Source organism: Aotus nancymaae, unplaced genomic scaffold, assembly GCF_030222135.1.
Source record: "Aotus nancymaae isolate 86718 unplaced genomic scaffold, 86718_ANA_hifiasm-v0.15.2.pri h1tg000103l, whole genome shotgun sequence".
Taxonomy (NCBI): Eukaryota; Metazoa; Chordata; class Mammalia; order Primates; family Aotidae; genus Aotus; species Aotus nancymaae.
This window is the reverse complement of record NW_026988518.1, coordinates 793933-813846: the sequence shown is the minus strand read 5'-3', so window position 1 is coordinate 813846 and position 19914 is coordinate 793933. Positions and strand designations below refer to the sequence as shown.

General features: G+C 36.9%; 1 long non-coding RNA gene across 2 annotated transcripts in view; it reads right to left on the bottom strand.

The window, feature by feature from the left end:
* Positions 1-510: 510 nt before the first annotated feature.
* The window catches only part of LOC135272079 (uncharacterized), a 56792-nt gene continuing 37388 nt past the window's right edge, over positions 511-19914 (bottom strand). For both annotated transcript variants that reach the window (XR_010340186.1, XR_010340185.1), the window contains exon 3: positions 511-594. This is a non-coding gene — a long non-coding RNA (uncharacterized LOC135272079). The remainder of the gene's footprint in view (positions 595-19914) is intronic.

Here is a 19914-nt window from a genome sequence, read left to right as displayed (position 1 = left end):
AGAGACCCTGATAAACTACCAATCATCTCTTATTTGTTATCCACCTATTTTGCTTACTGAAGCAGCTAGTCTATTCCCATTTCCCTTTCCTTTGGGGAAAAGCTATGGTTTGATAAATACTAAGCCTCTACCATGCTCCTGTGAATGAAGGAAATAAAAGTCTGGCTAGAAATTGCCTGGATCCTTCAATATGGGTCAAGCTTTATGATAAAGCTTATGCCAGAAGCCAAATGGCTATTTTTGTAGTGATAACTCTTGGAAGATGGAGGGCAGGGAGGGGGCTAGCTCAGCAACTAATCATGATCATTACAATTCAAAGATGTAAAGACCTTTTTAACCAGCACATTTATCTATTCAGTTCACAGTTCCAGGTGAAGGATGTGCTTGGAGGCATCGGCACTTGTGGAGGAGTGCACATCTAGCTATCTTCATGGTAATTTGATGGGACATCCATTGTTTATGTTAATAATTTATGAGCCCAGTGTATTTGAAACTAAGGGAGAACTTAATACCTTATCAGCTGATATCCTCCAGTTTCAGAGTGGTGTGTTAAGCCAGTTCAGAATGTGTCTTCCATCAGCTTCTTGTTTTCATCTGGAAATCAGAAGAAATTTTATTTTTCTCAACATTTACCTTTGGCCAGTTTCTTGGTCAAAGTTGTTAACTGTATCAAAAATGCCAGTTCATGTCCATTTTAATTCCTTTTTAAAATGTCTTTTTCATATATCTAATGAAATAAAATCATCTGCCTCTAAATTATTATTATAACAGTATTCATTACAAGTACCTTTAGTATAAAAATTAATTATTATGTTCAATAGTATATATCTTACAACATGCATGAAAAAGCTTAAATATCTCCCAAGCAGATCAAATTCATTGTAGTCAAAAGCAGACCCAAAATGTGTTCTTCAACTAGTGTTTCTTAATCCGTAATTTCACCTCCTCTATTTTAATTGCTTATGCTGGCGGTTTATAAAGCATCCTCACTTTTCCCCCTCTATCTCACACCTCTCACCACAACATCAATCACTGGGGTCCATTGATACAATTGTTCAAAGTCTCTTCATTACAAACTTCTCACCATCCTTCCTGCCACAAGCTTGTTCAATCAGTTATAATCACAAGACCTACTAGCCAGTCCTCCAAATCCTCTTTGTCACTTGTCTAATTTATTCAGTAACCTGCAAGAAAAGTTTATCTTGGGAAATCTCAAATCTTTTATTTCACTCCTTACTTAAAATCCTTTTATGGTTTTCTCCATCACTGATGATCATTGTTTAATGTGAGCTGGTAGGCCCGGTGTGACCTGAACCCAGCCTCCTCTTTGCCTCTTGACCAGCCATTTATCCCCTTGCTCTCATGTCTTGGCCACACAAGTTCTTTTCCACCTCTAGATATTTCCACCCATTGTTCATTGCCTGGATCACCCTTTAATTTTAACTAAGCTAACTAACTTTAATTCATCCAATAGATAACAGCTAAAATGTTATTCGTTCAGGGAATAATTTCCACCCCCATCCATTCTACCCATAAACATACTTTTAATTAGGCCCCACAGTTCTGCTTCCAAAGTACCCACAATTATTCCTTTATAGGTCAATTCCCAATGGTAGTTACTTGTTTAATATTTGTGTTCCTTGCTATAATGATAGCAAGTAAATTTAATCCACCAATCCAGATGTGTAAGAAATAAGGCACTGTTGTTTTTTCTTTTCAAAATTATCTTAAATCTAATCCCTGCCTAATCAGTTTAAATCTAAATCCCACCAATCTCAAGAGAGTTTTAATCCCAGTGATTACTGGGTTCCACCCTTCTATTTACTTAGTGTCATGAAAAATCTGAGTGGTGTGCCTTATTCTGTCCTAAAGCACACACTGCGAGGTCCATCCTGTTTGTGGTTCTCACTGGTTACATCAGAGAAGCCCGTTTTTCAGTCTCACATGGGCTTTCCTAGTCCCTGTCAGCTCTGTACCATGCTTGGGGTCTGGGTATGTTTACTGGGAGTGAGAACTCCATGGTTTGGGAGCAGCCTCTCTGGGTGCATTTCTAGTTTGCCATTGCCCAAGGTTGCTGCCAAGGGCAGGGCTATTCTACTTGTGAACCCAGCAGCCTCTGCCTTCACCCCAGTCTGAGGCATCTCCAACCTGACTTGGTGATTCTGAAGATGACACTCCTGTCCTCACTTCTCCACTTGCAGTGAGTACAGTCTTTTGGAACAGCAGAAAGTTTGCTTTCGAAAAGTTTCTACCTTCCATTCTGCAAACATCTTTGAAGCAAAAAACAAAAGTTATCTGCTTAAACTAAGAAGGAACAGAAAAATAAGCAGGAAAAAAAAAACAAATGTCTAGAGACAATTCATTTGGCAGCACTTGCTCATATAATGTGCCCAACATACATGTATATTGAAAGAATGAATGAACTTGAATTAACTCACGACCCTATTATGTATTTTACATATATTTGCATGTGTTGACATGCCTTCATACATGTATAGAGAATTTTATAGAAAAGGAGAAAGAGAAATGTGAGCTGATATTTATGGACAAGAAGAGCAGCCTTTCTCCTACTTGTCCTGCCTATTATAGGACCACATCTGGCTTCAGCTCTATGTCACTGTGTGCTGCAGACACCACCACCATTGTCTGGGCAAAAAATAAGAGAAACATATCTCTCTATATTACATGAATCCCGGTATGCCTTTTCCACAGACTCATAATAGTCTGTCTTCCCCTATAAGGTAGACAGGGAGTGTAAATGATTGGAAGGTAGAACAAGACTGTATTTGACCTTTTACCACATGTGAAGTAGAATTGAGAGTTTTAGGTACGCTCAGAGTTTAAATCAAGGAGGCTTTAATAGAATCACACACTACAGTGTTTAGATAGCCTTCCTTTCAAATAGAAATACATTTCACTTCTCCATTCCAAAGCTGAGATACATTTTGAAAAGTGAGAGATTTATTAGCCTTCTTTATAAAGGGAAGAGTGGGAGAGAAAAAGATTTTCAGCTAGATTTCTTCTTATTTTTGGAGACATCCAGCAATTTTGCTGTGCTTACAGAAATTTCATGCAACTCTTTAAAGCTACATATTGTCTAATACGTGGTTGATACTTGAGAATATCAAATAAAGAAAAATCATTTCCTGGGAACTGGGCTCTCTTTCAGCTTGGACATTTGGATTTTGCAAGATGTATCTATACCTCCCAGCACTGAAGTCAATCTGGACTTTGGCAAGTTACCTGTCCTACAGAACTGTCTCTTTTAAAGAACAAGCCCTCAGCTCCAGGAAGCACATTTGCTCAAATGTAAGCGGGCTGCAATTCAAGCAATTTGCTCCCTAACCACCTTGTAACAATCTTGTTTCTGATTCTGTGTTCCTTCTTCAGCTCCCCTCCTGCTTTGGCCCTGAAGATTGAAGTATCATTTTATCTGCACTTCAGAAATCCGATTCATATCCCATTTCTGGCTAGCATGCTGCCTCCTAGACCACTACTTCCATGGACTGTTAATCTGTTAAAAGGTTCTCCATCTTGCAACAAACTCATATGTGGCTGTCACAGATATCTCTGACCACTCATGGCCCCATTTTAAATAAGCCTTATCCCCAGTCCTAAATTGGCTGGATCAGATTGCTTTGTCTCAGAATTTGAATCTTTATCAAAGAATTCTGGTATTGTATTTCTAGTTCTAAAAGAATCCCAGGATAGCAAGACACAAGACTAGCCCAATATAGATACCCAGGCCATCATTCCTATCTAATTCATTTCAATCATTGGGAAAGCCAAGTTCTTAAACCAAGATATTCAGCCTTCGGTAGGCAGACTCCTTCATTTAAAGTTGAGCTAGCGAAGTATCATTCGTTTGTAGCATGAACTCCAACGACCAGCCAGGAAAAATGCCGATATCTTTTTATTCTAAAGATATCAAGTACAGGTTATTGAAAGGGCCAGCAAGACATATGCATTCATTAGCATTAGATCTAATGACACAGTCAGCACGTGGCAGCGTATCTCCATTCACCTCATGATAAGGAAGCATGCTTTCTGGTGTTACAGAAGCTGTTTCTCTTCACATTACTGCAGGGAAATGCCCCTGTGAATGCCGCATCACATAAGCTATCTGACAAATGAGGGGAAAATCAGGTCACAGAGCGTTATTGGAGAGAAAAATAACATCAAAGTATCCAACCGTAAAATTATAGCTGAGAATGCTGTCATAAGTCAGCCCCTCTAATGGAAACAGCAAGGCCAGCAATTGTCGCTCAGGTGCCTGGGAGGCAATGTCTGTGAGAGCGATGGTCACCCAGAACATCAGTGCTCTCGTTCGTTGGCTGGTCTCCAAACTCACCTTCTTCTACCCAACTTGGACTACATGATCCCACCTTTAGCTTCAGGACTATTAATTACATCATCAGAAACCAAGCCTAGCCTCAGCAATGAGGAATTAAAGAAATTTCTGAGCAATATTTGGATGTGACACTCACTCCAGGCCTGATCTCACCTCCTAAAATGCACATTCATAATTGTATCTGGATATTTTTCTTTTGCTCACTCAAATTGTACAGTATGGCTTTTTAAACCAGATGGGTATATGTTCTAATCTTGTTTTCACTGAGGAAATTGTAATATCTGACTTCTTGCCTATAAAGTGGAGATAAAATATTTACTTGCAGAGCTGTTATGAGCATTCGCTGAGATGATAAATGTGAATGGGTCTAGCATAGGGTCTAACACATGGTAAGTGCTTAGCTTGCTGCCTTTTAAAATTCCCACACTACAACTCGAGTTTCTTCTTCTGCTTTCAGTCTGATATCTAATTTGTTGACATTATCAATAGCCCATCTCAAAAATTATAATTCTTTACATTTTAATTTAAAAATTAATTTTTAATTAAGCATATACTCTTCTCGACCTACACTCTAATACAGTAGCCAGTAGGCACATGTAGCTATTTAAATATAAATTGTAATTGCTTATTTTAAATAACATTTAAAAATTCAGTTCTTCTATTGTACTAGCCACATTTCAAGTGCCCAGTGGCCATCTGTGGCCAGTGGCTATTATATCAGATAAAATAAATACAGAATATTGTCATCACAGCAAAAGTTCTGTTTGGACAACTCTAGAAGAGACAAAAATCTAAGGAATTTGCTAATATATGCTATTACTTTGCTCTGAAGCATTTAGTTACTTTTTCCTTAATGCATCAACAAATGAGACAGGAAGCTCTAGCCAGAGCAATCAGGCAAAATGAAGAAATAAAAGGCATTCACTAGGAAAAGAAAAAGTCAACTATCTCTCTTCATTGATGGTATGATCCTATATCTAGAAAACCCTAAAGATTCTGCCAAAAGTATACTAGAACTGGTAAATGATTTTAGTACAATTTCAGAACACGAAATCCATGTAGCATATCCATACACCAATAATGTCCAGGTTGAAAGTCAAATCAAAAACATGATCACATTTACAGTAACCACAAAGAAAATGAAATACCTGGGAATACAGCTAACCAAGGAGGTGAAAGTTCTCTGTAAGGATAACTACAAACCACTGCTGATTGATAGAAATCAGATGATACAAATAAATGGAAAAACATGTCATGCTCATGGATTGAAAATATCAATGTCATTAAAATGGTAATATTGCACAAAAAAACACTGGAGAGAGATTTAGAGATTCAACACTATTCTTATCAAATTACCGAGAAGGTATGAAAACAAATCATTTTTAATAGAATTAGAAAAAACTATTCTAAAACCCATGTGGAACCAAATAAAAGCCTCAATAGCCAAAGCAATCCTAAGCAAAATGTACAAAGCCAGAGGCATCACACTGCTTGACTTCAAACAATACTAAAATGATAAAATAACCTAGAACAGCATGGTACTGGTACAAAAACAGACACTTAAACCAATGGAACAGAATAGAAAACTTAGAAACAAAGCCATACACTTACAGCCATCTGATCTTTAATGAGGCAAACAAAATCAAGCAATGGGAAAAGTCCTCCTTATTCAATAAATAGTGATGAAATAACCAGTTAGCCACATGTAGAAGAATGAAATTTGACCTTCACTTTTTACTATATACAAAAATTAACTACAGATGGATTAAAGATTTAAATGTAAGTCATCAAACTATAAAAATCCTAAAAGAAAACCTAGGAAATACCCTTCTGAGCATCAGTCTTGGCAAATAGTTTTTGGCTAAGTTACCAAAAGCAATTGCAATAAAAACAAAAAATTACAAGTGAAATCCAGTTAAACTTAAGAGATTCTGAACAGCAAAATAAAATATCAATAGCATAAACAGACAACCTACAGAATGGGAGAAAATATATGCAAACTATGCATCTAACAACAGTCTAATATCCAGAATCTATAAGGAACTTAAGCAAAAATCAAACAACCCCATTTTTTAAAAAATGAGTGAAGGACATAAACAGACACTTTTCAAAAGAAGACATACAAGCGGCCAACAAACATATGAAAAAAATGCTCATTATCACTAATCATCAGAGAAGTGTAAATCAAAACCACAATGAGCTACCATCTCACATCAGTCAAAATGTCTATTATCAAAAAGTCAAAAAACAACAGACACTAGTGAGCTTGTGGAGAAAAGGGAATGTTTATACTATTGGTTGAATTGTAGATTATTTCAGCCATTGTGGAAAGCAGTTTACATATTTCTCAAAGAGCTTATGGTAGCTGTTAAAACAGAGCTACCATTAGACCCAGCAATCTCATTACTGAGGTATACCCAAAGGAAAACAGATCATCATGCCAAAAAGACATATGCATTCATATGTTCATCAATGCACTGTTTACAATAGCAAACACATAGGATCAACCTAGGTGTCCCACAGTAGTGGACTGGATGAAGAAAATGTACATATATACCATGGAATACTATGCAGCCATAAAAAGGAAAGAAATCATGTCCTTTGCAGTACCATGGATGGAGTTGGAAGCCAAAACCTAAGTGAACTAATGCAGGAACAGAAAACCAAATACTACATGTTCTCACTTACACGTGGGAACTAAACATTGAGCACACATGGCCATACACAAGGGAATAACAAACTATGGACTACTAAAGAGGGGAGGGACAGAGGGGGCATGGATTGAAAAACTACCTATTGGATACCATGCTCACGACTTGAGTGCAATATACACACATAACAGACCTGCTCATGTACCCGCTCTGTCTAAAATAAAAGTTATATTTTTTTAAATGAGACAGATGGTCCAGAGGCCATCTGCTTTTACAACTCAAGTTTTTAAACCTAAAGTTGTTCATCCTTCCTGTGGTCATATGAATAATAAGTTTTCAGTTTTCTATTCTCAGTTTAGGAAACCAGTGTACAAGAGGAATTAATGTGGGACTTAACCGACCTTTAGAAATGTAAATCACATTAAATGTTCTTGGAAGATTTTCAAATATTTCCCCTCAAAAATTTAAGACTGAACTAAATCTTCCCAAAGACTGGGTCTCAGAACAGTGCCAATGTCTAATACTCTAGGACAAATTTAATAGAATCCATACTGACTCAGGATAAATCTCTCTTTGTTCCAAACTCCTTAAATTACATGATTCTTTGATACTTTGAAATGAAGCAGAGTAGATAAAGCACTCACAGGGGTTTCCCAACTTTTACTACTGGTATCTTTCTGTTGCTACCTTCCAAAAGGTCATGTATTGACCTTCAAAAACCTTTCCCTTTCACTTCTCTGGGAACCCTTTCTCCAGAGCAGTCACCAGTTTAGAGTGCAAATCTACCTTATTTAAAGGAGAAAATAGTGTGGCATGAAATATAATATTGGCCATTAGTCGCTATTAGTTCATTCAACCAGCAAATATTATTGAGTACCTGATACATACCAGACCCTTGGCTAAATGCTGGGGATATGGTGATAAACAAAATAAACATGACCCTTCTTCTATGGTGCTTATGGATGAATATAATAATTCAGTTTGACTTAGATAAATAAAATTATTTAACATTTTAAGTTGCTTTATATTCTTACCTTCAGACTAACTGATTTGTTCTTCTATAGCCATGTTCAGAGGAAGGAACACTGTTCTACAAGCATCTTCATGTTCAAGTCGAAATTACATTCATCAAAGCCACCCAATCCTGGTATTACTTAACTAGCCACCAATTTGGGCTAAGTCACACCAAGATGGCAAATATCCTACAAACCATCAGTAATTAATTGGTACAGGTATCTGAGTTATTCTGAGAAGCTGTACTGAGGAGGTTACTGAGTCTACATTTAGTGAGACTGGAGAAAATATTGTGGTCTATTAGTATTATCTTCCATGAGCTCAAGAAATTAGAGTATGACAGATATGCTCAGTAATTTACATTACCTGGGGGAAAGCTCAAGGAGGATGTGGAGAGGTGTTATTCCAGATTAGGAAAGCAGGCAAGGGCCAAGACACAGAAGCACAGAAAAGCATGACTTGTTACCAGAAAGGCAAGTGGTCCAGGTGAATAGAATTCAGGGTTGGTGGAGATAAGATAAAAGGACCAGCAAGGATGTGTGGACCCAGTCTACGGATGATCTTGAATGCTCAGCATCAAGTTTAGATGATTTGTCTGTGAACTACTCATGTGGTTTCCAATCTTTGGCGATTCCCAATCTGAATCAAAATCACATTCTTTCTGCTATTGGTTTTTCTATAATAAAAAGCTCTCTTTCTCCTCTAAACTTCCTTCTAACCAAGGCATCTGTTCACACATAAATTATCTCATTATCATTAAAGTTAACGTTCTTAAAATTCAACTCTAAATTGGATGGGCTCTACATTTACAGAGAACTAAATTTTAGAATAGCCAATAAAACAAGGTCAGTTATGTAATTGGATTGCTGACATAAAGGCTTACCCAAGCTGTTTATGAGAACTATGTTAACACAGACACATATAGCTCAGCATGTGTTTTTCTTACTCCAAGTAAAGATGAATATGTATTTAGTGCACAAAGGATAGAATAATAAAACTATACTATAAAATTCTGTTCTCTTCAAATGTTTAATTTATAGTTTCTGTGACATAAATACCTAACTATTCCCTGAATGATTATGGAAAAAAAAAAAGAAAGAAAATCTCCTTTCCCCTCACCAACATATCTATGTATGTGTGTGTGTATGTGGGTGTAGGCTAAAGATAAGACAGTAGAAACTAGCTATGAAATTACCAGTGAACAATTTACTGCAATGTCTAGCATATCATTCTTATAACTGTAAAATTACTTAATGTACTAAAGAGATAAGTTATATAATGCCTACAATTTATATAGTGGAGGTCTGTTCATCTTTTAAAAGGCATACACCGTATAAAGAGCATAATAGTACTTTTAGATTTTAAATTGAATGGCAAATGAAAAAAGAAACTAGTGGAAAAAATAATGGCTCAAATTTATTCTGTCAAAGAATATTCTCAGGATACAGAATGCAGCCGAAAGAACTGAATATTTGTCTATCTCTGCCCCCTTGTGGTGGTATGTGCCTCTCAGGTAAGGTAAGCAAATTTTTGCAGAAGGAAATCCAACACTTCAGGTTTGAAAACAGACATAAGAAAAAATAAAAATAGAAGTAAATTATTATATTTAACATGTAACAGAATAACTACTTCCATTGGTGTGAGTATACTTAATACAATATCTGCGGTTAAATTTTAAGAGCTATTGGACCAGAATACTTATAAATTTGAAATGCTAAATTAGTCTGAGACAGAAACAAATAGCAAAATTATGGTTAATTTTTACTTTAGATCTTCTAAGCATTCTAATGGTAATTGTATAGAAATATGTTTCACCCAGAAACTATGTAGAATTATATTACATATGTCATTCAACCACAATGATGAATATGTATTGAAGACTTTCCGTATGATGGGCACTTGATTAGAGCTCAGAGAAAAATAGTCAGTACAGTCCTTGCCCTCATGAGCTCTACGCTTCATGAGGAAAAGAAGACAAGCTATAGATAATCACAATAAAAAATTATAATCTCAAAGTAATATGTGAAGGAAGAAAATATGGTTGTCTTATATATAACTAATATTTAGTATTATATTAATAATATTGTATGAATATTAACATATTTATTATAGCTAATAATAAAAAAATAGATCTAGCGTGGGAGGCTAAAACAAAGGAAAGAGTGAAAGAGGCTGTGAATATATGAGGGTAGAGAGTATATGGGAATTGCCCGTACTTTCTGCTCAATTTTTCTGTGAACCAAAAGCTGCTCTAAAAAAAACAGAAAATGTATTTTTAACAAAGAAAGAAGAACAAGATGGAAAAAGAGGCTCAGGGTGCTGAGATGGGCAAGAGGAGGGACGCACTAGAAGGTATGAAAGCAAATCACATGGAAGTGGTATGTATGGCTGCCATCCATGTAAGCTGTGACTTGCTCCTCCTTGCCTTCTGCCATAATTGTGAGGCTTCCCCAACCACATGGAACTGTGAGCTCTCCATTAAACTTCTTTTCTTTGTAAATTTCCCGGTCTTAGGTATGTCTTTAACAGCAGTGTGAAAACGGACTAATACAGTGTCCATTCATACATGTAGTGAATGCTTACTAGGTGAAAGCCTTTTTTCTAAGCTTTTAAGTTTAAAAATGTAATGCTCACAATTCTATAATGTAGGCAATAGACTATTATAGGGGTTTCAATGAAAAATAATGGTTGCTTGGACTACAGCCAGGGTAATTGAAATGAATGGGCATTTTTAAAATGTCTAGAATAACCAGTGACAGGTTCATTCCTTGTTTCTGGCTTATGCTACTGGATGGATGGTGACTATATCCTTAAAAGAGAATTCTATGGCTCACATCTGTAATCCTAGCACTTTGGAAGGCTGAAGTGTGTGGATCATTTGAGATCAGCAATTCAAGACCAGCCTGGCCAATATGGTGAAACCCCATCTCTACTAAAAGTACAAAAATCAGCCAGGTGTGGTGGCACACACCTGTAGTCCCAGCTACCTGGGAGGCTGAGGCAGGAGAATTGCTTGAACCTGGAGGTGGAGGTTGCAATGAGCCGAGATCTCACCAATGTACTCCAACTTGGGCAACAGAGCAACACTCGGTCTCAAGAAAAAAAAAGAGAGAGAGAGAATTCTAAAGAACAAGTTTGGAGAGTTGGGATGGCAGGGAACAGAAGAGAAGAATATGCCTACATTCAGTCTTGGAAACACTGAATTTGAAGAGTTTCTGAGACATCTGAGAGCAGATGTAGACTATGCCCATGGAGACATGGGCCAGGTCTAGGAGGGAAGAAAAACATCCAGCCAGAGAAGCTTAAGAAACCTGAGTTATAAAAGAATAAATGGCCATCACTTAACACTGCTGAGAATCTCAAGGGGAAGAAAAACTTCAATTTCACAGAAGTTATGGAAATTAGAGAAAGTGGGAGTTTGGGAAATTTTGCTGGTGGCAAATGAGCAGGGAAATATCACTAAAAATCAATTCACCACACGGCTTATTCCCTGAAAGCCAACCCATCAAATATAGTGATTTAATAAAAATAATTTTATAAATTTTAAGAGAAATATATTGATTTGATGACAGTGTAAAACAGTGTATATGTCATAGGTAAAATTAAGTGTCACATAGAAATTACTCATTTATACTGATTTTTATTCCTTTTAAAATATAATTTTGTATTGAGCCAACCTTTTAGCATTCATCTGTTTTTATTTATAGTATTTTAAATCTATTTATGTTTTATCCACTTTTTGCATCTTTTTCATTTGGTCCATTGTGGTTATTTTGGTGTGCATGTGCTTTCATAGAGAATCATTTTGCAAATTACTACCAACAAAGTCAAGATACCTTAATTGTTCCTTGATAGAAATAATATTTTTTGTTTCATGTGAAATGTAATGGTTTAAACTAATTCTGATTCTTTTGAATGAATTTAAATTTTAATTCTAAATTTTATTTAATTTAAAATTTTTCTTTCATTAAACTTTAACTTAAAATTCTGATTCATTTTAGTGCCTGTGAATTTAAATTTAAAGTTCAATCTCCTAATTAATGTTTAATTTAATCTTAAACTATAAATGCTAGAGATATAAAAGGAAAGCTGGTATGCCATTTGAGGAAATGGCAGAAGAATAAGGAAAATGCATAAAGTTTACCAAAATAGAAAATGACATTCAGAGATAACTGAAACTATATCTGAGGTAGACAAGCAGTCCCATTACATATAAAATAACCCCCTCCAAAAAAAAGAGCTGAAAAACAGCTTTTCCTTTGAGAAATTTTAAAAATCAATACTGATTCTTTAGCATTTGTAGATTTTTTTGCCAGCTTCTCACATTTTAACCTTAAAAAGTTAATATCCAGAAAATCATATTTCATCATTGGGGACCAAATTTAAACATCCTAATCACTTTAACTATTACAACTATTTGGGATGAATTGAGAAATTTGGTAAATCTGGTGAATCTGATCATTCGGCAAATGACGATTTGGTGAACTGGTCCTTTAGCAGATGTATTTTCAAATTAGGAAGGATCCAATTCACTTCCATAAAAACAGGCTTTCCTTTCTCAAGGCTCTCACAGTCTAGAAGGAGAAATGAATAGGCAAAGACTTAAAAACTCTTTATAAATATTAGAAAGGAGGCAGGTGCAGAGCTCTATAGTAGCAAAAGAGGGAGAGTAGGTGAGCAGCCAGCTTGACCTCAGGAAACACTCCCCAAGATTCACACTGGTAATAATAATATAGCTGACTATCAAAAAGAGTTTTCCAACTAGAAAAGGAAGAAAGAGACACGTCACTTCTCAAAGCATGAAAAGGCATGCTGTTTTCTGAGAATGGCAAATAATGTTACATCAGCTTCTGATGCACAGAAGGCATGGATAATGGCAATTCGTAGTAAATGATGATTGGAAAACAAACACCTATCACATACATTTAGGAAGCATATTTAGGAAATAAGATTTCACATTAATTAACAAGACTTAGAACTTGACTTTGTTTAGGGGATGAAGAAGCAGATCCCAAGATGATGTGCAATTTCCAATTTGGACAAATAGACAAATTCCTGAGACAGAGTTCAGAGGGAGAAATGTTAGAAGGAAAGATTTAGAGAAAGAGAGAGATTGTAAGTTCAGTTTTAGATATGCTAAATTTGAGGTGCTTATGTGGGATCTAAATTTAGAATCTCAACTTGAAATTGATGAAATGAATATGGAATTCAAAAGAGATATGTAGATGAGATTTTTAAAAACTAGGAATGAGTAGCATATATCACAATTGAAACTATAGGGGTAAATGATATTATAAGCAGAATATTTAATCTAAAAAAAAAGAAAGAAAATTTTAGGAATAAAACCCTGAAGAACACTAGCATTCAAGGAACCATTAGAAGAAAGAGTCCCCCGAGTTAGACTGAGGAAGAGTGGCTAGAAAAGTAGAGTGGTGTGTCAAGAACTCTCCTCTAGTGTTTTGGAGGAGAGAGAGTGGTCAACAGAAGTCAATATTTCAGAAAGGCTGAATGACAATCAAAACCAGGAGGGCTCCACTAGATATGTTACTAGAAAATAAAGGCATTTCATTGGCGTGGTGAGAGCAAAGGGTTGAAGAGTGAGGGTGAGGAAGTTGAGACAGAAAATGAAGATAATGAAGAAGGAAGTCAAGTTTCACAGAATGGTTTGTCTCAAGATTGTAGGGATATGTGCATGTTTAGATGCAGGTAAAAGGCGAAAACAGAATGAGTTTGAAAATAAACTTGCTTTTTGAGCAAACTGTTTAATTTTTCTACTCCCAGTTATTTAATCTGAAATATGGGGATATGAAACAATGCCTACATCATGAGATCTAATTGTGTAATCCATGCAGAGCTTTGCATATTACCTGGCATGTGCTAATCACGTAAATAAATACTGGCTAAAATGAAACAGCAGAAAGAATAGTACTGGAACAGGAGAAAGGGAGGAGAATGTGGATTTGGATCCATGTCTATGTGTAGATTTGGCAATGGGAAATTTACAGAGTTTCAATCTCATAACCACTATCTCTCTGTCAAGAAAGAGGGGTCATGGATTCAGAAGTTTCTGAATGGAATTTAAAGGATTGTATTTTATCATATCTATATGAAGGAAGGAAGGAAGGGAAGAGCCTAAAATTTGTCGTATCTATTTTATGAGTCATGCGTTAAGTGCTTTGTTTATTTATATTATCTCATTTAGCTCTCAAAGTAAAGTAGTTGTTATTCCCATTTCACAGATATACAAACTAAGGTTTCTGTATCAAAATATTCTGAGGTACAATAGACTCAAACAATGACTCAACATTGAATAAGTTTATCTCTTGTTCTCCAAACAGTCTAGGAGAGTCATGGGACTCCTTCCCCAGAGTCATTGAAGAAGTCAAGTTGATAAAACACCCTGCCACTTTCAACAATATGGCTTCCAAGCTTAGCACAGTATGCTCCAGCCAAGTGGAAACTAGGAAGGGTTTTTGTTTTGTTTTGTTTTTTAATCTTTGTTGTTGTATTTGGCTTGTTTATTTATTTGTTTGTTGGCCAGAAAAATAACATAGGCCAGACAGGGAAGAAATACCCGTAAGTCCTATTCATATTCTCTGACTAGAAATTAACCACATGCTACAGGTAACAGTCTCTGCCAGTTTGTTTATTTGTTTGAAGAAGCTTTAGGGCAGGGAAGAAGATCATGAGTTTATTTTAGAAATATTACATTAAAGTTTCTATGTTCAAGTGGAATATTACCTGTAGAGATATACCTTAAGAAAGAACCTCAATGGAGTTTTGAGGAGAACCCTGAGGTATTAAGCAAATAAGCAAATAAATAAGGTTTCCAAAAAAGATATTATAGTAGCCATAGGACTGCAATATTTCCACAGACAGCACTAAGAGAATCCCTACCTACTACTTAAAAAGTTAGTAAGGATAAAATGGGAAAATAGAGCCCCAAATTGCTAAGCAAATACACAGAATTAACCATTCCAAAAACTACAGTAAGGAAATAAGAAATAAGAATGGGGGGCGGGCATGGTGGTTCACTCCTGTAATCCCAGCACTGAGGGAGGCCGAGGCGGGTGGATCACCTGAGGTCAAGAGTTTGAGACCAGCCTGGCCAACCTGGAGAAACTCCATCTCTACTAAAAATACAAAAAAAAAAAAAAAATAGCTGGGCATGGTGGCGGGTACCTGTAATCCCAGCTAATCAGGAGGCTGAGGCAGGAGAATCACTTGAACCTGGGAAGCAGAGGTCGCAATTGAGCTGAGATCATGCCATTGCACTCCAGCCTGGGTGACAGAGCAAGACCCCATCTCACACACACAAAAAAAGAAGTAGTACTAAGAATGGGTGATAATACTGTGTGTGTGTTTTTTAATCTTCTTTGATTTTCTATCAGTAAAATTATTTGCTATGCCACTAAACACCATCTAGCAAATGAGACAATATTGGTCAATTTGAGACAATATTATGTGGGCTATTTAGTAACCAAAAAAAGAATTATTGATGCTGCCTGCCAAGAAGCTGGTAATTACACTTACTTTTTCTATTGTATGTGAATCATTTTTCTAATATATGCTCATGCCATATCTCTGTTAACTGTGTAAGGAAAAATGTAAAGCAAGCTAACAAATACCAACAAACAAAACTCATACTTAATGGTAATACTGTGCAACCCAACAAAATCATACAATTCTTATAGAACAAACTCTTCCATGAATATCTGATAGAGTCAAAAGAACAAAATGAGGGAATGTGTTCTCTTTCTTTCCACAAAGGGGAGTAGTTTCCAGGGCAAGAACTTCCCAGCGCCATGTTTTCTCCCCCTCCCATCCATCTTCATCCAGGAAATTTAACAGTTTATGCTTGAATTTTGCGGGCGCAGGAAGAAACTAAGGGTCAGTCACCCCAGTGGAAGCTTAAAGGAACTCCTTTCATTGGCCAGGGGAACTTGAGGAGGTGGGAATTTCTCCCAGGATAAATTCCCCTGCTCCTTCACCCACACCAGATGTCCAGCTCTCTGGAATCCCCTCCCACATAGTGGGAGCTCTCTTTCCCCTCCTGGATTTTCCCCCTCTGGGATCCCCTTCCACCCAGTGTGGAAGCTTTCTCTCTTCTTCCCCTGTTTCTCTCTTTCTCTCTCTAAATAAATCACTTTCTGCAAACAAACACTTTTGGGGTCTGGTATTTATTTCATGAGCACACTGGGCCATGGTCCCCTCTCTCATTCTTGAGAGAGCAGGAGACCAAGAACCTGGAGAAACGTCCTCTTAGGGGAGCTGAGGGCACTCCTGAACCCCTGAATCCAGAAACAAAAAGACCCAGATTCTTGCTCTAGCTGTGCAAATATCTGAATAATTTGAGGAAAGTCACTTTTCTTTGGAGGACTTTAGTTCGTCCATCAGTAAAATGACTCAAGTTTGAACTAGATTAGATTCAATTTACCAAACATTTATTGAACATCTATTGTTAAACTCTGTGCCAAGTACTGGGGATATATTTATGATACAATCCCTGTGTTAAGCTTTTCAACAATAGTTCTTTCTTTCCTGGGCGCATGTATAACTAAACTTCCAATCTTACTGTCAAAAGACAAAACCCTATCATTAGTTCTGTTCAATGAAATGTGAATAGCACACATCTGTGTCACTTCAAGCTCAGGCAGTAGAAGCCCCTACTCAGTTTCTACTCTGCCTCTCTTCTGCCACGGAAATCTGAAAACAGTCCTTGTATTGAGAAGGTAGAGTGTCACATTTGAGGCTGCCTAGATCTCTGACTCACTGAACAGACCAGCAGACAGTTGTCTTTGAGAGTTGCCCAGATCTGCAACAGATTCTTGCATGAGTGAGATGTAAACTTTTTTTCTGATAACTAGTATTAACTACAACAGAGCTGGTCACATCTTGACAAAGAGGCTAGTTAGAAGGCAGACATGTGCAATATGGTATGCACTTCACTATGGATAAATAAAGTGCCTTTGGCAGAGAAAATGAAAAGTAATTGATTGTTTCTAAAGATATTGGGGAAGGTATCATAAATTAAGAATGAGTGTGGCAGTTTAATGAAGCAACTGGAATATAACGTTGAGATAGAAGAAAGAGAGTCAAGGATGGAAGCCTGGGGAACACTAACATCTAAGAATTAGAGAAAGACAAGTTAATAAAGAAAACAGACGAGAAGACACAGGAGCAGAAAGAAAACCAGAAAGAAATGGTAATCTGGAAACCTAGAAAGGAAAGGAAAACATTCCAAGAGGAGTCAGAAATTGTCTGTAATGTCAATTGTTGGGAAGCCGTGATCTGAAAAGAGGTCAGGGATTCAAAATTATGAAAACTTTAAAGATAATACACAGACTATAGCGATTGGAAGACAAAAAGGAGGCAAAATATGCTTATAGTAAACACACAGTAGCATTTATCAAAGTGTGTTTTGGAAAACATTTACTGCACAAAATTCTCCCCAGAAAGATGGGGGGAGTTGACTGTTGAACACATTTGAGACGTGCTACTGCGTACCATATACCTGTAAGGGGATTTTTAAAAATCTATTTGTAATTTCTCACCTTGGGAGATAAGAAAAGGAAAAGTGAAAAGTATTATTTGCTTACAAACTGACAACGTCAAGACGAGATAACAAAAGTAACCTCCTGGGACTGCTCTGCGAGTATTGACCAGTAAAGTTTAGTTTCTAATAGCACTAAATTTTGTTTCACTAAGAAAAAAAGTGCTTGAATGGGGACAAATTAGGCTAAATTTTTTAATTAGGTATGTCTTGAAAATAAAAGAATCCATAAAATATGTTTTCCCTTCTCACATAGCACATTTGTGGTTTGCTAGCCGGAGCACAGTTACAAGCCTTGAACAATTTTTGCTTTCCTTTTCACTAATTTGTAAAACGGGGATAAAAATAACACAGATTTCAAAGGGTTGTTTTGAAGAGTCGTGAGATAAAACATGAAATCACTTAGAATATTGCCTGACATATAGAGAATGCTCAATAAATATTAACTATGACCATTATTAAACTTTTCATATCTCCTTCACCATCAAGCTGGCATAACTCAATCATCTGGGCTCCCTGATGAAGTGTTGTTATTGACCCTTGCCAGTCAATGTAACATTCATGCATAATTTACACACTAATAATCAAGAGTTGACAGAAGAACTGTTACATTTGGTTACTTCCATTTCAAGTGGAGATATCTGAACTTGAGAACTGTCAATCTAGCCATGATTTTTACAGAAGAACTATCCTGGTGAGATTTCATCATTTAATACACATAACTGAATAAAATAGAATAATTTTATGCATATTTCCAGTTGGGGTTCACGCCTAAACCAACACACAGGTTCCTAAATGAACATGTGACGGGTCTGTGCTTTTCTGTCATTACTGTAACCACTGCATTAAATAATTAAGAAACCTATTTTCTGAAAGGAAATTATAGGAAAATATCTAGCCATTTTCTTAATTAAAGAGCAACCCTTTAAATCTTATTACGATTTTAAATCTTTCACATAAAGTCTTCTGCTCTGAGGAAAATTATATATGTCAGGCTGCCAAAGAATTCCCTCCCCAAGAATTTACGGCATGTGAAAATGTGGGCTGTGAGCATTCTGAAAGTTTCCCCTCCGATCTCCCAGACAGAGCACTGCCTCCCACACAGTTTGGGGTTTGGGTTTGTTTTTTGTTTTGTTTTGGTTTGGTTTGGTGTGGTTTGGTTTTAAAAAAAAAAAAAAACCACAAGATTTTAATTCATTTTTACTTTTAATGTCAGACTTATTCTGAGGCTATATACAGAATCCAGCATCAGCACAGAAAACGTCATTGAGTTTCCTCTTCCTCTTATTGAAATAAAAATAAATATCTAAAATTATCCATAACACATAGTTTTAAGTTGCATAGATGTAAAACCCTTGCTCTGACAGCAGCACTGAATTCCCCTCAGAATGTCTTCAGAGGTGGATTTTTTATGCCTACCATCTGAGTTTTTTATATCCGCCTCCTTAGAAGGTATTTTATGCATTACCTATCTGTCCAGCAAGAAGTCCACATTAGCCTGTGGTGACTGCACTACCATGAGGAGAGCAATCAGCATTACCTCACTGCTATCTTCTGCCCCTTCCGAATTCACAGACTCTTCATCCCTCTTCCAGCAGCTTCAAAGACAAAAAGTAGGCAAACCGTCCACCTCTATTTCTGTAATTCTACCACACATCTTTACTTGCCAGGATAAAAGAGGGCATTATAGCAGACAAACATTGTGTCAGTCCAGTACCCTATTGTCATTTTGTGATGTTTTTATATTTCCATTGCATTCTTCCAGGTGGCCACACCAGACCTAATTAATTAAGCTGCTTTTTTTTCTCTCTCTCTCTGTCTCCAGGCTGGAGTGCAGTGGCGTCATCTCAGTTCACTGCAACCTCCGCCTCCCAGGTTCAAGCAATCTCCTCCTCGGCCTCCCAAGTAGCTGGGACTACAGGCACGCACCACCACACCCAGCTAATTTTTGTTTTTCACGATGTTGGCCAGGATGGTCTCGATCTCTTGACCTCGTCATCCGCCCACCTGGGCCTCCCAAAGTGCTGGGATTACAAGCATGAGCCAATGCGCCCAGCACTAAGCTTCTTTTGTACTAACTTCATAGACACAAAACAAGTTATTATAAAGAACAGAGTAAGATCAGTCATGTGCACCTGACTCTTCACGTCACTGCCTTCACTCTGCCAATTCCTCACTATCCTTGGTCTCCTTAAGCATAACTTACTCAGAGAGACTTTTTCCCGACCCTCCTTCCTCTCCCAACACACACCCGTCTAGATCGGGTCCTTCTATACCATGTTCTGAGAAACACCCTAGTTTTTCTTTTCCTTTATGGCATTTGAAATGATCGTAATTTTAGGATG